The sequence below is a fragment of the Anguilla anguilla genome, chromosome 17, assembly GCF_013347855.1.
Source record: "Anguilla anguilla isolate fAngAng1 chromosome 17, fAngAng1.pri, whole genome shotgun sequence".
Classification (NCBI taxonomy): domain Eukaryota; kingdom Metazoa; phylum Chordata; class Actinopteri; order Anguilliformes; family Anguillidae; genus Anguilla; species Anguilla anguilla.
In genome coordinates, this window is record NC_049217.1 from 30,287,921 (window position 1) to 30,303,542 (window position 15,622).

At 48.8% G+C, this 15,622-nt stretch overlaps 1 protein-coding gene across 5 annotated transcripts in view; it reads right to left on the minus strand.

Annotated features, from left to right (window-relative positions):
- Positions 1-15,340, minus strand: part of LOC118216896 (myosin-9-like) — a 51,996-nt gene extending 36,656 nt beyond the window's left edge. For 3 of the 5 annotated variants that reach the window (XR_004763087.1, XR_004763086.1, XM_035398502.1), the window contains exon 1: positions 15,101-15,333. The gene's annotated coding sequence lies outside the window, so the exon portion shown is untranslated. Of the gene's footprint in view, positions 1-15,100 lie in introns of all 5 variants that reach the window. The other 2 variants (XM_035398501.1, XM_035398503.1) reach the window with 2 other exon arrangements.
- Positions 15,341-15,622: the final 282 nt, after the last annotated feature.

Genomic DNA, 15,622 nt, shown 5'->3' on the forward strand with positions numbered 1-15,622 from the left:
CTACGCAGTACAGGAAAGGGCCTTCCCCAAACTGTGGCCACAAAGCTGGAAGCACACAATTCTCTAGAATGTCACAGTATGGAGCAGCACTAAGATTTCCCACTGAAACCAAGGGGGGGGGGGCCTAGCCCACACCGTGAAAAGCAGCCCCAGACCATTTTTCCTCTTCTGCCAAACTCTACTATGCATCCCACCAAACCCAGATAAATCTGCCAAACTCCTAGATAGTGGAGAGTGATTCATCGCTCCAGAGAACACGTTTCCACGGCCCCAAACGGCGATGTGCTTCACGCCACTCCGGCCAGCGCCTGGCATCGCGCACGGTGATCTCAGGCCTGTGTGCGGCTGCTCGGCCAAGGAAACCCATCACATGAAGCTCCCGGTGAACAGTTCTTGTGCCGTCTTTGTTTCCAGAGGAATTTTGGAACTCTGTAGTGAGTGTTGCAACTGAGGACAGATGATTTTTTTTAATTAATTTTTTTTATTTTATACACACTACATGCTTCAGCACTTGTTGGTCCCGTTCTGTGAGCTTGTGTGGCCACAATAACAGCCCCTACAGCTGACCGGGGCAGCTCTAGCAGTGCAGAAATTTGACACACTGACTTGTTGGAAAGGTGGAATCCTATGACAGTGCCATGTTAAAAGTCACTGAGCTCTTCAGTACGACCCATTTTACTGCCAGTGTGTGTCTATGGAGATCGCATGGCTGTATGCTTGATTTTATGCACCCGTCAGCAATGGGTGCGGCTGAAGTAGCCGAAACCACTGATTAGAAGGGGTGCCCACATACTATTGGCAATGTAAAGCAGTACTCCGGGTAAAGTGGAAATTTCGTCTTTTTGAGTGAACTGCCCCTTTAAAACAAAGCATAAAGAAGCTACATCATGGGCGCATGTGTACAAAACAACATTCTTTAAGGTGTGTTTATTATTGCACCACTGACGCGAAGCACAGCGACACAGTGCTGATCTAGACCTGCCCACAGCTGCAGTTTTCAACCTGAACTTGATTTTATGGTTAGACGAACTGTGACCAAACTCTAAGACCCATCCAGTTTTATCACATACATACATCTGCATACACTTATCGCAGGATTTCTCTTCCTCATCTTATTAGGGTTGGGGTTGGAAGGCACTGTGACGACCGTGAGGGGGTGGGGGGGGTAGGAGGGGGAGGGGAAGGGTGTGTCAGATAATCGCTGGACTCTCAGCAGTTTAAGACCCATGGACCATGAACAAAAGGGAAAGCAATAAACCTGCGCTCTCCTTAACCCTTTAAGGGGTGAGGTCACAAATATATGATTAGAATGTTCTTAACTGAACATTCTGATGCTGACTCAATGACTACTGGCAACTTAAAACAGTGGAGTTCTAGAACAGTGACATAGAATTCCAAACAAACCTGTCCTTCAAATGGTTAATGATAGAACTTTTACATCGAAGGAACCACAAGCATTTTTGCTAACCATTAATGGTTTTTGCAACCTGACCTCACCAGTGAGTTTTCCAAGAAACACCAAGACAGACAGCAGCCGTCTGGTGCGAACAAGAGCAGCACAAAAAGAAGCAAGTTTTGCGTTTGTGATTTCATTTCAAGGCTTAAAAAAAAATAAATAAATAAATAAATAATTTAAAAACTTACCAGTGGGGCAGCACAATTACCAGTTTTACTCTTAAAAACCCAATGGGCATCAAGCATCGTTATTTTAACACACCAATAAACAAAAGTTACTTTAGCAGAGTGGTTGCATCATAACTGTAAAAGTACAGGTTCAAACGCAACTGTTTTTTTGTTCCAGGGAACCCAAGATGAACTCCGAGCCTGCATGTTAAGAAATAGCTGCCACTGTCGGTCACGGGACAAGGCTGTGATTTTGGAGCAGGCACCGGCAACAGCCTACAAATGAGCTGGTGTTCCGGGCGTGAGCTGACCGCTCGCTCGACGTCGTCAGAGTGCGCCGGCGTTCAGCCGTAAAGCGTCAGGCTAGACTAGCCCGGGCTCACCATGGCGCACTGGCACACACTGGCACACTGGAGCACTGGCACCCGGCTGAGTGATGCAGGCAGGATTTAATACTACAGACTAGAGAGAGAAGTTTCACAGAGCCCTCCGAAGGGTGGGCGGAGCTACGACGAGCCGTCACACTCGCCTGAACCAATCAAACGAATGAGCTCTCCTTCTGGAGCGCACCATTGGTCGAAATCAGCGAGTGGGGACTGAATGGCACGTGGGGGCAGCTCTGCCCCTGCTGTGGGTTTAATGGATGTTTCCCTGTTCGCCCGTCATTCGTTTTGACTGTGAAATTTGTCAGAGCGCCGGCCCGGTTAAAACTGTGCAGGGAGGGACGCAAAGGGAGAGACAGGGAGAGACAGGGAGAGACAGGCCATTCTTCTCACGACCCCCCCTGACCCCCGCAGCTGAGATCCATCACACCCCTGCCCCCACCCCCACCACCAACACCCCCCCCCCCCGACCCCCCCACGCCAACCCCCCCCCCCCACCCCCACCACCAACACCCCCCCCCCCCTCGACCCCCCACGCCAACCCCCCCATTTCCTGTAATATAACATTGGGCATCCTCACCCTTCCCCCCCCTCCCCCCTGCACCCCATCCCTAACCCGAACCCAAACCCCAACACTCAAACATCTAACCCCCCCTTCTCCTCCTCCTCCTCCCCCCCTTTCTGTTTATCCAGTCTTCCAGAGTCACATTCCTCCCATTCCCACTCCATCAAGGAGAAAGCAGGACCCCAAGGAGGGGGGAAAGAAAGAGGGAAAGCAAGAGAGAGAGGGGGAGAGAGAGAGGGAAAGCAAGAGAGACAGACACACAGGGACAGAGAGAGAGAGACATAGAAAGAGGGAGGGAGAGAAAGAGAGGGAGACGGAGATAAAGGGTGGAAAAAAATTCCACAGATTTTTCTTCCTTTTTCCGCTCGTGTTCCCATCAGTGGTTCCGCTCCCTGGTTCCTGCAGCTCTGGTCAGAGGGGACGAAATCCTCACGGTAAATCAATCCAACTCCCGGCCCAGAATAGCCACACCGAATAATGCCTTCGGTCTCCGTGACTCTGCACTGAGCTGGTCATTAAACCAGCTTCCAGTCACACCGAGCCAGTCATTAAACCAGCTTCCAGTCCCACCGAGCCAGTCATTAAACCAGCTTCCAGTCACACTGAGCCAGTCATTAAACCAGCTTCCAGTCCCACCGAGCCAGTCATTAAACCAGCTTCCAGCTCCAAGGAGCCGGTCATTAAACCAGTCACACCGAGCCGGTCATTAAACCAGCTGCACCGAGCCAGTCATTTAACCAGCTTCCAGTCACACCGAGCCAGTCATTAAACCAGCTTCCAGTCACACCGAGCCAGTCATTAAACCAGCTTCCAGTCCCACCGAGCCAGTCATTAAACCAGCTTCCAGCTCCAAGGAGCCGGTCATTAAACCAGCTTCCAGCTCCACCGAGCCAGTCATTAAACCAGCTTCCAGCTCCAAGGAGCCGGTCATTAAACCAACTTCCAGTCACACCGAGCCAGTCATTAAACCAGCTTCCAGTCACTCCGAGCCAGTCATTTAACCAGCTGCACCGAGCCAGTCATTTAACTGGGCCAAGCTTCCAGCTACAGTCCCTCAGACAGAGGATGTGGCTTCATGAGCCAGTGTAAAAGTAGGCTAATCCGAGTGTGAGCCCCCCCCCCCCCACCCCACCCCCGCACAGCTGAACCCACAGCACTCCCCAGAAAAACAAGACACTCAAAGTGAAACGCACATCTAAGAGCGCGCAGACATCACCCCGCGCACAGCACGGCGGGAATGGCGGAAACGTTCATCTCCAGCGCACCCCTCTGCCTCCAACACACTTCAGCGCACCCCTCTGCCTCCAACGCACTCCAGCGCACCCCTCTGCCTCCAACGCACTTCAGCGCACGCCTCTGCCTCCAACGCACTTCAGCGCACCCCTCTGCCTCCAACGCACTCCAGCGCACCCCTCTGCCTCCAGCGCACTTCAGCGCACCCCTCTGCCTCCAACGCACTCCAGCGCACCCCTCTGCCTCCAACACACTTCAGCGCACCCCTCTGCCTCCGACGCACTCCAGCGCACCCCTCTGCCTCCGACGCACTCCAGCGCACCCCTCTGCCTCCAGCGCACTTCAGTTTGTCCAAGGCCAACGCAGATAAAGCGGGACTTACGAGAGGACACACGCTAGGGGACGAGCTGCAGTTTTTGCCTTTTTATAGTTACAGTTTTTTGTTTTTTTAAACTGTAGCGCACTCGGGAATACTCTCTTATGCCTCCAGAACAAATATTTGAACTGGGGTGAGAATCTTCTCCCATAAATGTTCTCATAAGTGTTCACCTCCCAAAGGACACATCATAAATGACTTAAGAGTCAAGTTAAGCCCCCCCCCCCCTTCCCAAAAATAATTTAATAAATAAAGAAATAAAAGGCAGTCTAAGTCAGCCTATTCTTTCTAGGAAAATAACACAAGTATAGACTATAGGTTTTAAATGGGTTCATGCAAGGAGTTCCTGTTAAAGGATGAGCTTCTACAGTCATTTAGACATTACATTACAGACATTAAGCAGACACTCTTATTCAGAGCGACTTACACAACTTTCACATAGCATTTGCATTGCACCCATTTATAGAGCTGGACACATACTGATGCAATGCAGGTTACGTACCTTGCTCAAGTTCCTAACCCATTATACTACACTGCTGTGCTAGACACATCACCTTCCTTTGATGTAAAAACAGAGAAAGGAAAGAGGAGGAGAAATCCTCCACCCCTCCCGCACACACCACACCCTGTACAAACACACCACGCCTCTCCCAAAACCCGACCTCCCAACCACAAGCCTCCCATTCAGCTCATGTGTCCGGTCACACACAGCATTTCAGGTCAGCAGATTCCCTCCAAAAACTTCCCTAAACTTGCAGACCCACTTCCCCCCGCACAGAACACATGGAGCTCCCTGCGTACAGGACACAGTCAGGCACAGCTCCTGCAGAGATAATATAAACACTTTTCTATAAGACTGGAGAAAACCTCAAAGCCAATCTACTCAATTAAAATCGCAGCGTGCTTATCGAACGGAAAATAAACAGTGGATAATTCTGCATATTCTGGAAGAAAACCAGGACACGCAAACAGCCCGGAGGTGGAATTTAGTAAGAAAATTAGATTAGAGACAGAAGAATGGGCCAAAAAAAAACAATGGAAACTGCAGGCTAATGGGAGAGGAGGGGACAGTAGGGCTGTCAAAAAATATTCGAAGTTCAAAAACTATTCGAAAATCTTTTTTTTTTAAACCTAAATTTGAGCATTCGAATATTAGTTTTGGATCCCGCGTTCTGTAATTAACGTGAATATACAGGCTTTTTTTGGTAATTAACATGAATATACAGGCAATTTCATGCAGCGAATCATGTTCATGCACGCAAAGTTCATTTCCTGTGCTAACGTTACTTCTTCCGTCAACAAAAAACGTTCTGCCCTGAATCCAGAGCAAGTGGATCGTCTGGTTTTCCTTGCCAATAACCTCCATGATACTTTCAGCTCCATGGACACCTAATGTTACTGGTCAGCTAGCCTCGCGAGCCAGTCTCTTTTTTCACTTCGTTCAACAGATCTGGTCAGCTAACAATTTAGGCTAAATAATGTTCCCATGGCAGGCTATGTTGCCTTTCTGTTCTGAAGATTCTGATAAAATTGGATGATGAAAGAAGTTAAACAAACTAAACAGAGTAAGTAATTTATGTTGTTTTAGGCTACAGGTATTAGCCGCTTGAATAGTTTTTGTTTTAAGAAATAAACAGGGATTTCCTATAAACAATCAGGGATTTCCTATAAACAATCATTTCCCTATTATTGTGATGCCGAGTTGTGGCGAATTACATCCACAACAAAGTGCTTTATTCATTTGTGCATTAGCTATAGAAACTGCAGGGGGCTCATTTATAAAAGGAACTTGCGTGCATACGCGAAGTGAAGACCTGACGTAGAGTGACGACCGTTTCCACAGTCAAATCAAGTCATGTTGAAATTTTATAAATCACTACTTTGACGTGATTTTCTACGTACGCAACACAAAGTTGATCTAAAATACGTTTTGTAAATGAGGCCCCAGATGTAGTAACCTAGTATGGAAGTTCACCGATGTCCTCTATTCTACTGCCCGCTTCTGGAAAATAACGCGCATGCCAGTTTAGAGGGAGCGTCACGTGCATATTGCGCCCGACAATAAGCAGCTTATTTTTGTGAATTATAGGCAAATGATATTCGAATATATTCGAACTCTAACTAATTACAAAAGCTAATATTCTAACTCAATTACATGGCACTTCTGACAGCCGTAATACACAGCGGTGCTGGGAGGAACAAGCGTACAAAAGCAGGAAGTGATGTAACAGGAAAGAGGAGGAGGGAAGGGGTGGGGTGAGGGGGGGAGAGTCATATGAAAATCCCAGGTGGTTTAATCCAGGAGAATTCGGACAGGGAGCCCTCTCCCATTATTCCAGCCTCCATAGCAACAGGCCCCGCCCCCAACAATCAGGCGACAACGTGATTGGCCAACGGCCCAGGGAAGGTTAGGTTCTCGTCACGTCCAGTCGTAATGGACACAGGCTAAAATTCCAGGCAATCCCACTCAGCCTTTTGATTATGGGAGAACACTGGACCATTCCATTGGCTGCAGCAAGTGCAGGGGCTAAGGGCACTGAACCTGCTGACCAAAAAATGCACCAGGAGAGCATGGGCTCCTTCCCCAAGGTGTCAGCCTCTGCTGAATTCACCAGCGCCTCCATGAACGACAGAGTATTCAACAGAACCTCTGACTCAGATCTCCATGGAAGGAGAAAAGGGCGTGGTGGAGCCGTTTAACGAAACTGGCGTGGTGTAGTCCTGCTGTTACCGGGTCAGGTGTGGGCTGTGCCGGGTGAACACCACGGCTCACCGCTGCACACCACCGCTGCTTACCCTCTGAGGCACTCCCCCCGCCCTACCTATTTCCCCTGGGGGCTTAAACCCTGAGGGGAACAGGGCTCTTCTTGCAGGACCAAAACTAAAACCAGACAAGGAGCACAAAATGGCAGGCAGAGGAAGAACTTCATTTCCAAGTCGCGCCCTGACATTTTTGGGCGACGTCAGCCAGACCGCCATCGAAACACAAAGCAACGGCGACATCACCCAGACTGCCATCGACACGCAAAGCAACAGCAACATCTCCCAGAATGTCATCGACATCGCCCAGACCGCCATCGGCATCTCCCAGACCGCCATCGACATCGCCCAGCAACAGCGAATTTCGCGATATCGCTCAGCCTGCCATCGAGACTCAAAGCAATAGCAGCAGCGGCCATAAATGAATTTCTGCAGGAGAACTTTGCTCTAGAAGATACGGAAACAGCTACACCCCTTTCTGCTCCAGCACTTCCTCAATTCTGGGGTCTGTTTTTTGTTTTACAGGTAGTGAGCACATTGAAGAAAATAGTCCGATGTACAAACAACAGCTTAACAAATCATGTGTGTAACAGAGCCGGGCCAACAACACGAAGCCCAGCGCTTCAACAAAGTCTTCCTCAAGGGGGCGCCGGAGAGCACAATAAATATAAACTGTTCATTACACCCAAGCTTACTGTTCTGCGAAGAGCAAAAAACAGCCTGAAATTAACTCATTTCCTGTTTTTCTTTTACCTGCGTGGCCATCTCATTGCTGCATAAAAACAGTGACAGGAAATTAATTTTGTAAACGCAGAGCTATGGGTGATCTACGTCCCCTGCTGTACACACACCCTCCCACAAACACATAAACAGAGACTGTGGGCACAAGCATTACAAGGAGGAAAGGCAGATTTTCCTCTCTTTAAAAGGAGGACAGTATGGAGAGGGCGTGGTCACATGGTGTGGCATTTGGGATGGGAGGGCAGAGGGGAGGCGGCAAGAATTTTTTTTTGTTTTGTTTTGCTTTAACTCACTAAGGAGTGAGGTCACAAATATGCGAGAAGAATGTTCTTACCTGAACATTCTAATGCTGATGATGTCACAATCACTGCTGGTGACTGAAAGCAATGGAGTTCTAGAACACTGACTTAGAATTAAAAAAAAAAAACATTCCAGAAAACCTGCTCTTCAAAGGGTTAAATCGCTACAGTATGCGATTACAGAGAACAGATAATTCTTCATAAAATATGCCTGTTGGCTTCAAGCAGGATAAACTGGCCCTTCTCACCTGCATTTTCCAAGAGTTTAAATAACTTTTTTTGTCAGGTACCCGAGCATCACAGCGCGAGGCTAACGCTAAAAGCTTTAGTGCTCACGCAGGTTCCCCTGAGGGGCACATGCCGATCCTAAGCCCTCCTGACGCACGCCGGTAAATCAGCAGGTCAAACGTCTCGCATTTTTTGGGCCTGGGGTGGGAAACAGAGGGGCTTGCGTGGACGTAAATCCACCCGGCGCTACTGTGCAGAAATGTGGTTCCTATCTTTCGCTCGCATCAATCACTCCCCCCATAATCCTCACACAGGATTTAAAAGGGGGAAAGGAAGAATGCGGGGAGGCTGGCCAGGTGCGAGCCAGGCGTCCGTCCCGTCTGGAGACCGGGACCAAGCCAGCTCTCCTCACTGCAGCCCTCTTACACAGCGCATTTTCTGTCACATTTTTATTAGCCAGCCTGCTAACAAAACGTTTTTTTTTTTTTTGTCCTCTGCAGCATGTCTGGATGAAGAATGTTTAACTGAAACATTCCATAAACCCCGTTCTACACTCCTGAACAAGCTGGCTGTTTGTTTATGTGACATTTAGCCTGGTCGCCATGGCAGAGAAACGTGTCTGACAAGAAGTGAAAGTGAGAATCGAACGTTGGATGCACTTCGCTCTCCTCCTTCATCTCCCTCCCCCACTTCCTCTTCATCATTCTCCTCCTCTGCTCTCCCTGGCCTCCCTCCTCTTCCATTTCAGGCAACTATGACATCAGCACTAAGCCCCACCCCTTCTGTAAGGTAGATAAACGACCATTGTTTTCAAACAGGTACTATTTTCAGTTCATTTATTTCACTGATGAAACAGCTCAGGTCAGTACATACCTCACTCTTAACCCTGAGAGTAGGTTTTGTTGGAATGTTTTTTTTTTGTTCCAAAATGTTCTAGAACTCCATTTCCTTCAGTTGCCAGCGGCGATTGTTACATCAGCATTAGAATGTTCAGTTAATGTTCCAATTACGTGTTTGTGATGTCACACCTTAAAGAGCTAAGAATGGGAGAACTTGTGTATGGCAAAATGTATGCCAAGCTGCCCTGAATGAGGGCACCAGCTAAACCACATCAATGTGCAGGAGGAAAAAGGTGCCAAGCGAGCAGCGAAGTTCAAAGGTCAGTGCGCGAGACTGTACCTGGGTGTTGGTGGGCGCGTGTCGTGTTGGGTAATAGCGAAAGCCACTAAGTCAACACCAGCAGCACAGGTGCGCAGGCCACACGGACGGCCCTGAGCAAAGTCTATGTGCTGACATGAAGGGGCTGATAGGACACGGAGATTACACACAGACTAGGGCTGGAGCAATCCCAGCGTGCACTGCTCAGCCATTAATGAGAGGGCACACGCACACACACACACACACACATGCACAGACACACACACACACGCTGTCTCTTACTCGGACATCGGCCCTTACGGTGGCACAGCATGCCGACCGCGGGCAGCTCTGGCACAGGAAATGACATCACCGCACTGGCCTTAAGCCACGTACTGCCGGTGAGATCATATATATGAGAGCGGGAAAGAGGGCAGGAGGGAGAAAGAGAGAGAGAGCAGGAGAGGGAAGGAGGGAGGGAGAGCAGGAGAGGGAAGGGAGGGAGGAAGACAGAGCAAGAGAGGGAGGGAGAGAGAGAGCGAGGGAGGGAGGGAGTGAAAGAGCAGGAGAGAGGGAAAGAGATGAGAAGAAAACAAATCAGAGTTCCTTTAAAACTCCCCCTACTAAGCATCCCATGTTATTGCCTAATGGTTTATCACATCTGCATGGCTTTGGCAACATGCAGCACCAATAAATCCACTTCAAGTGAGAGAGAGGCAGAGAGAAAGAGAGACGGAGAGAGGGGGAGAGAGAGAGAGAGAGAGAGATGAAAGATGGCAGACAGGAGGGACAGAAAAACAAGAGCAGAGAAGAGCAGAAAGTGGGGGACAGAAGAAGAAGTGCACATAAACGAGGGAGGACTGCAGTAAAGAGGAGGAGAGGAGTGAAACAGCCCTGCTGACTGAACCAGACCCCTGAATCCAACCCCAGACCCCTGAATCCAACCCCAGACCCCTGAATCCAACCCTAAACTCAGCAGCGTCGTTCGGGCCGAGCAGAGAAATCCCTTCACTGCATATGAACGGACTGCAAACTGGGATTTACGGGAATCTTGTGCCTTTAAAATGACGGTGCAGAGCAGAGCACCGACCACACTGCGTATGAACGGACTGCAAAATGACGGCGCAGAAGCGGGGCGTTCGATACGAGCGACGCCCCGCCCGCCTGGCACGCCACCCCACGGCCCCGCCCCGCTCCGCCCCGCTCGCCGCGTCTTTTGGAAACCACCTTGCGCTCGCGGTCTGTGCCAGTGCGCGTGATAGGACAGGCACAGAGCAGGTGGCACGTCCAATCAAAAGCTCCCCGAGTCACGGCGGCACGCCCCGAGTTCCGGAATCAAAGCAAACATGGCGGAGAGGCTAGCCGCTTTTGGCGCTGGGACACGTTGCCCAGGCCTGTCGGGGGGGGGGGGCGGACAGGGGGGGTGAGCTGGCAGTCCTGTCACTCAATAGCTCCTCTGCTAATAAAAAAAAACACGAATAAGACTGAGATTTGGGCGAGTGGCTCCAGAGAAGGGCTGGAGCGATGTCCCAGCTCCACCGCAGTTTGTTCCCCCCCCCTCCTTCCTCCCCCCCCCCCCCCCCCCCCCCCCCGTTCCTGCCCTTGGCTGCCACTCAAGCAGACTCCGCGCTCACAGCGGCTGAGAGTTTATTATCCTTTCCCTGATAAAGACGTCCGCGCCGTCCCATCCTGACTCCAAGGGGGCGTTTCATAACTGCTAAAATAGAGCACCAGCCCCGTCCTCATTTCCGCCCCAACGCCGGCCCCACACAACGCTGCCGGAAGCCCGCAGAGAGAAAAAAGGAGGTTTAAGTGGTCAAGAAATAAAAATATCCTTCGAATAGGAGCGCTTTTTTAAATACATTTTTATTTATTTATTTTATTTAAACCTCAGGGTTAGGTCCACCTCTAACCTTCGCAAATGGAGATTTGAATAATCTATGACACATTTGCAGTAATCAGAACGGCAGAAGCGATGAGGCCCGCTGAGACCTGGCGTGTGGGCCGGACCGGGGCACGCAGACCCCGGCGACACCGCTGCACTCCACAGGACCCACAGAGGAACACCGGCAGCACCAGGTTACAAAACGAGGTTGCCAGGGCCGGGGCAAAACTCCCCCAAGTACAGGGGATTAAAAATATGCACGGGAGTCAAGGACACCGTGTGCACAGTCTACAGGGCGCTCGACTCTCAACCCATATAGAAAAAAATCCCCCATGTGTAGCTACGGTGTGGGAGAGTCTTAAAGCTGTACAGAAATCAAAACAGAAGATGGAAGATATTAATGAGGGATATTTGGGGGGGAGGATGAAACTGCAAATATCTGCCGATGCTGGTTGCAAAGGCTGCTGACAGTAAGCTTTCCCTTAAGACCGACGTATGAAAAGAAACTCTTGATTCTTCACGCACACACGTACTGAAATGTTAATCCATCCATAGAAATCCAGATTACTTGCCGATTTCGTTCACATAACGATGGTGGGATTGTACACCACTGCATACTATTATTTTTTTTTTTTAATTTTTTTTTTTAAATAGAGCATCAAGTTGATGGTGGTCTGTGCCAGCCATAGTCTGCCCCACCCACAGCACATCAGGGCCTAGTGCGCGCACTGTGCTGTCCAATCAGGTGCCAGGGGAAGAATGAAAGTTTCCATTCCGACCAATCACCACACCTCTGGTTTTCAGTAATTAGGTCCCGCCCCTCTGGTGGAAGGTGTGCTGATTGGTGAAATTGGGTGGGCATTCACACCAGTCACGTTATTTATTTATTTAGGCGGCCCAACCTGACACTGGAAACCTACAACCTCAGCATTACAGGCCCAGTTCCCCAACCACTATGCCACTTCACCTGTAAAATGCGTTGTAATAGTCGGGAAAAAAAACATTTGCATTTCACATTTGAACATTCGGCCTACGTTTCAAGAATAGCCGCGTCACAGAAAGCGCGTGGGACATCGGCTCGGACGGTTTTAGGACCGCAGGTTCAGGCTACATTCACTAAAATGTTACCTTTGCACGGGATATCGGAACTTCAGTTCTCTCATCAAAGGCAGGCAAGGAAGTCGCGCTACAAAAACAAGCGTACAGGAGTGCACCCGCGGGCAATATGACTTTCTGCCAACACGAAAGTGGAGGGCGGAGGAAGCATTCTAACCGTGTTCAGAAACGACAGAATCACAAAAGGGCGGGTAAACACAGCATCTGAAAAGTTCAAAGTCGCGCGAGTGCTTCAGTTAGAAATACTTAGAAATACTTTAAAAATATATACTTCACATTCATATGCAAGATTTGACCTTCTTTTAAGGAGCATTGCAGGGCTCTGTGTTCACTTGGGCATGAAACAGTTATGCTAGCTACTTGTTAGGATGAATGTTAGACAGTTTTTATTTTTCTGGCGCATCAACGCAGACTACCCAATGAGTCGGTTATTAATACTGAGATGCATTCAAAATATGATCAACCGCGTCGCCATTGTAATTCTTCTGGGAAAAGTGTGTCAGTCACACTGATGAATAATTTAAGTTAACAGGCTGCGTGCTACACGCTGAAGTTGCCAACACTCCGCTCTTAGTTTATCACCATCTATACCAGACCGGGCACCTCACCCAAACGTCTGCATGTAGACACAGTACCTGCAGTTAGCAGGTGCTTGTACACACCGATAATTACACAAGGCATCCACCCATCAACCCCACCTCCAGCCCAATTCCCTCTGGGAACCACACGGCTCCGCGCTCGGAAACAACCGGCTTTACAATGCCCCCAAAAAAGTACATTTTGTGACGTCTTCATTGTTAACATTAGAGGCTCTGTACGAAAGTTGTTCGTACTAGTCCATACATGCTTTTTGGTCGCATAAGAGAAACCCCATTTCCATTTTTTCTTTTTCAATTACAGTTTAGAGGGTCAACGTTTTAAACAAGAACAAGAAACCAGGCTACGACATCTTCCGTGCAGTGGATCACTTTGCAAATCAAACTCGGCTGTACTGCGCTCACAATGGCTGAAACCCAACAGTCCCAGCTCGAGAGCGTTCAGCTACAGCGGCGCGGTGTAACAAACAGGAAATGACAACATACAGGAAATGCCTCGGAGACCACTGAACTGTGACCGAGAAACGGTCCTAACGTCGAACGAAGTTGTTTCCCACACTGTTATTTGACGAAGCCTGCAATTTAATTCACTTGTACTGCGTCTGTGTTCCCTTCCCCGCACAGTGCAGGTTGCTCAGCCAACCGACAAACCCCGTCCTGTCCGGGCGTGTCTGCGCAGAGCTGCACCTGCTGAAAGTAGCGGGACTCGATTCTCACACTTGTGCGCAACCCCGGCGGCACTAACTCATCAATCCAACAACGTGACCGAACAGATGTACGTGACCTTTCCTTGTCGCTGGTGGGGGAATAGACGCGAGCAAGTCATCCATCGCCACAAAAGTAAAGAGAAAAGTACTGAAATGAGCATGTACAGCTCGGATGGTTGCATTTAATTTCAATAGAGGTCATTTTTACAATTAGTATAAGTGCAAGTTGGCTATCGAATCTCCACGCACACGTGCGTACCAGACCGACAGCGGTACACAAAAAGTGAATTTATTAACTGCCTTTAGTTTGAAGTAGCCGCCGCGCAGTGCATTTCAGACTTCAGCGTGTAGTCTGGAATACATGGTACCTACACAGCTCAATTCGCTGCTCGATATAGATCATAGATCATAAACGCATCGTCACGGTTGTCCACAACCACGATTTATGATCGTATAAAGAGCAGTTGGGACAGCATTTTCGTTGCTCTCAATGTGCCCAGTTATGCCAATCCGCACTCACAATATAAAGTACAGTTAAAACTAAAATTACAATTGAATGCATTAGTGAAACAATTTACATCGTCGGTGTAATGTGATGCATGCAACGTTAGTGGAATCTTGCACTTTATGTAGCCTACTTCAGGCTAAATAAACTGGAACTATCAGTTACATTAATTGAAGAGGACTGATTCATACGGAGCAATTCTTACACTTATAATTACACAGCAATATCGGTATACCATCCCCAAAGAGTAAGAAAAGACCATGTAAATCATTCAGCGGTGGAGAAAAGGAAGGGAGAGGTGGCCAGTCGCGAGAACACTCCAAGTGACGTAATGGGTGTGTAACAACACTGCCCGCAGACTGAGCAGGCAGCAAGTTACAATGACACTAAATCTACGAAGCGGCGACAGATTAGCTAAGTTTCCCCCACGAAAATAAGAGCGCGCTTGTAAAACTTTGCATTTACCGGCGAGCCGGTTGCCTTTCAGCCATCACCCTTTCTTTCAGAAATCTTTCTGTCCATTCCTTCGCTTCTCTCCGACCCATTCATGCGAACCACTTCCTGTACTAGCCCACTAGCCTATCTAGCTAGCTACATGGACAACGTTTTTCCTCCATTGCGCTCTCGCGCAGACAGCTTGAAATCTTCAAATAAAAAGTTCGCCACCGATATATCCTTTTTTTCTTACAAAGAAAGGCCTTGCCATCTTACTTGGTGACCTACTCTCACGAGCAAAACAGGACAATGAACAGCCCAATAGGTTCTTAGTAACTTCAAAATGATTTAAAAGAAACATTACACACCCCATCTTTTTACTGAGTTAGTTAGCTAGCTACAGAAGTTGCAATCTTCTCCCTTCCTGGTTCACGAGCCTGCCAAAGTCAAACGAGGAGCGACAGACATAGTGGGAGAGAAGTTCAGATAGACAGGTTAGTTCAGACTTTACCTGCTTTTCAGTTGCAGGCGTTATTCGGAGGAAAGCTATCTAGATTGGACGGCTCAGTCCGTGAAATTGTCGCGGTGAAACACTCCTGGTGAACTGCTGCCTCGCAAAGCACTCGGGTCGAACTAACCTCTCTGTTCGCTTCCTCCCTCTGTTTCTCTGTCCCTTTTTCTTTTTTTTCTTTCGGTCTCCCTCCCTCTCAAGCTAGCTAGTTAAACTCTCGCTCGTCGATGTTCAGAGCCCGGGCGCGGTCAAAGAGGGCGGGGCCTATGAGCTTTGAGTCTTCCTATGTGACCATTCACAGGCCGGGATATGAAGTATACTGTTCGCTTTGGCCAATGGCCGTGTCCGATGGACATTCCGCACCGGTTCTAGTAGGCAAAAAGTATGTGAACTTGGAATAGTTGTGGGAGGGAGCGATAAGGTAGTGTTTAATGAAAGAGGTATGTGCGTGGTAAGAGTTTTGTGACCATATAAGTAGCACTCGACACAGTTCAAGAACAAATGAACAGGTCATTTCTGTAT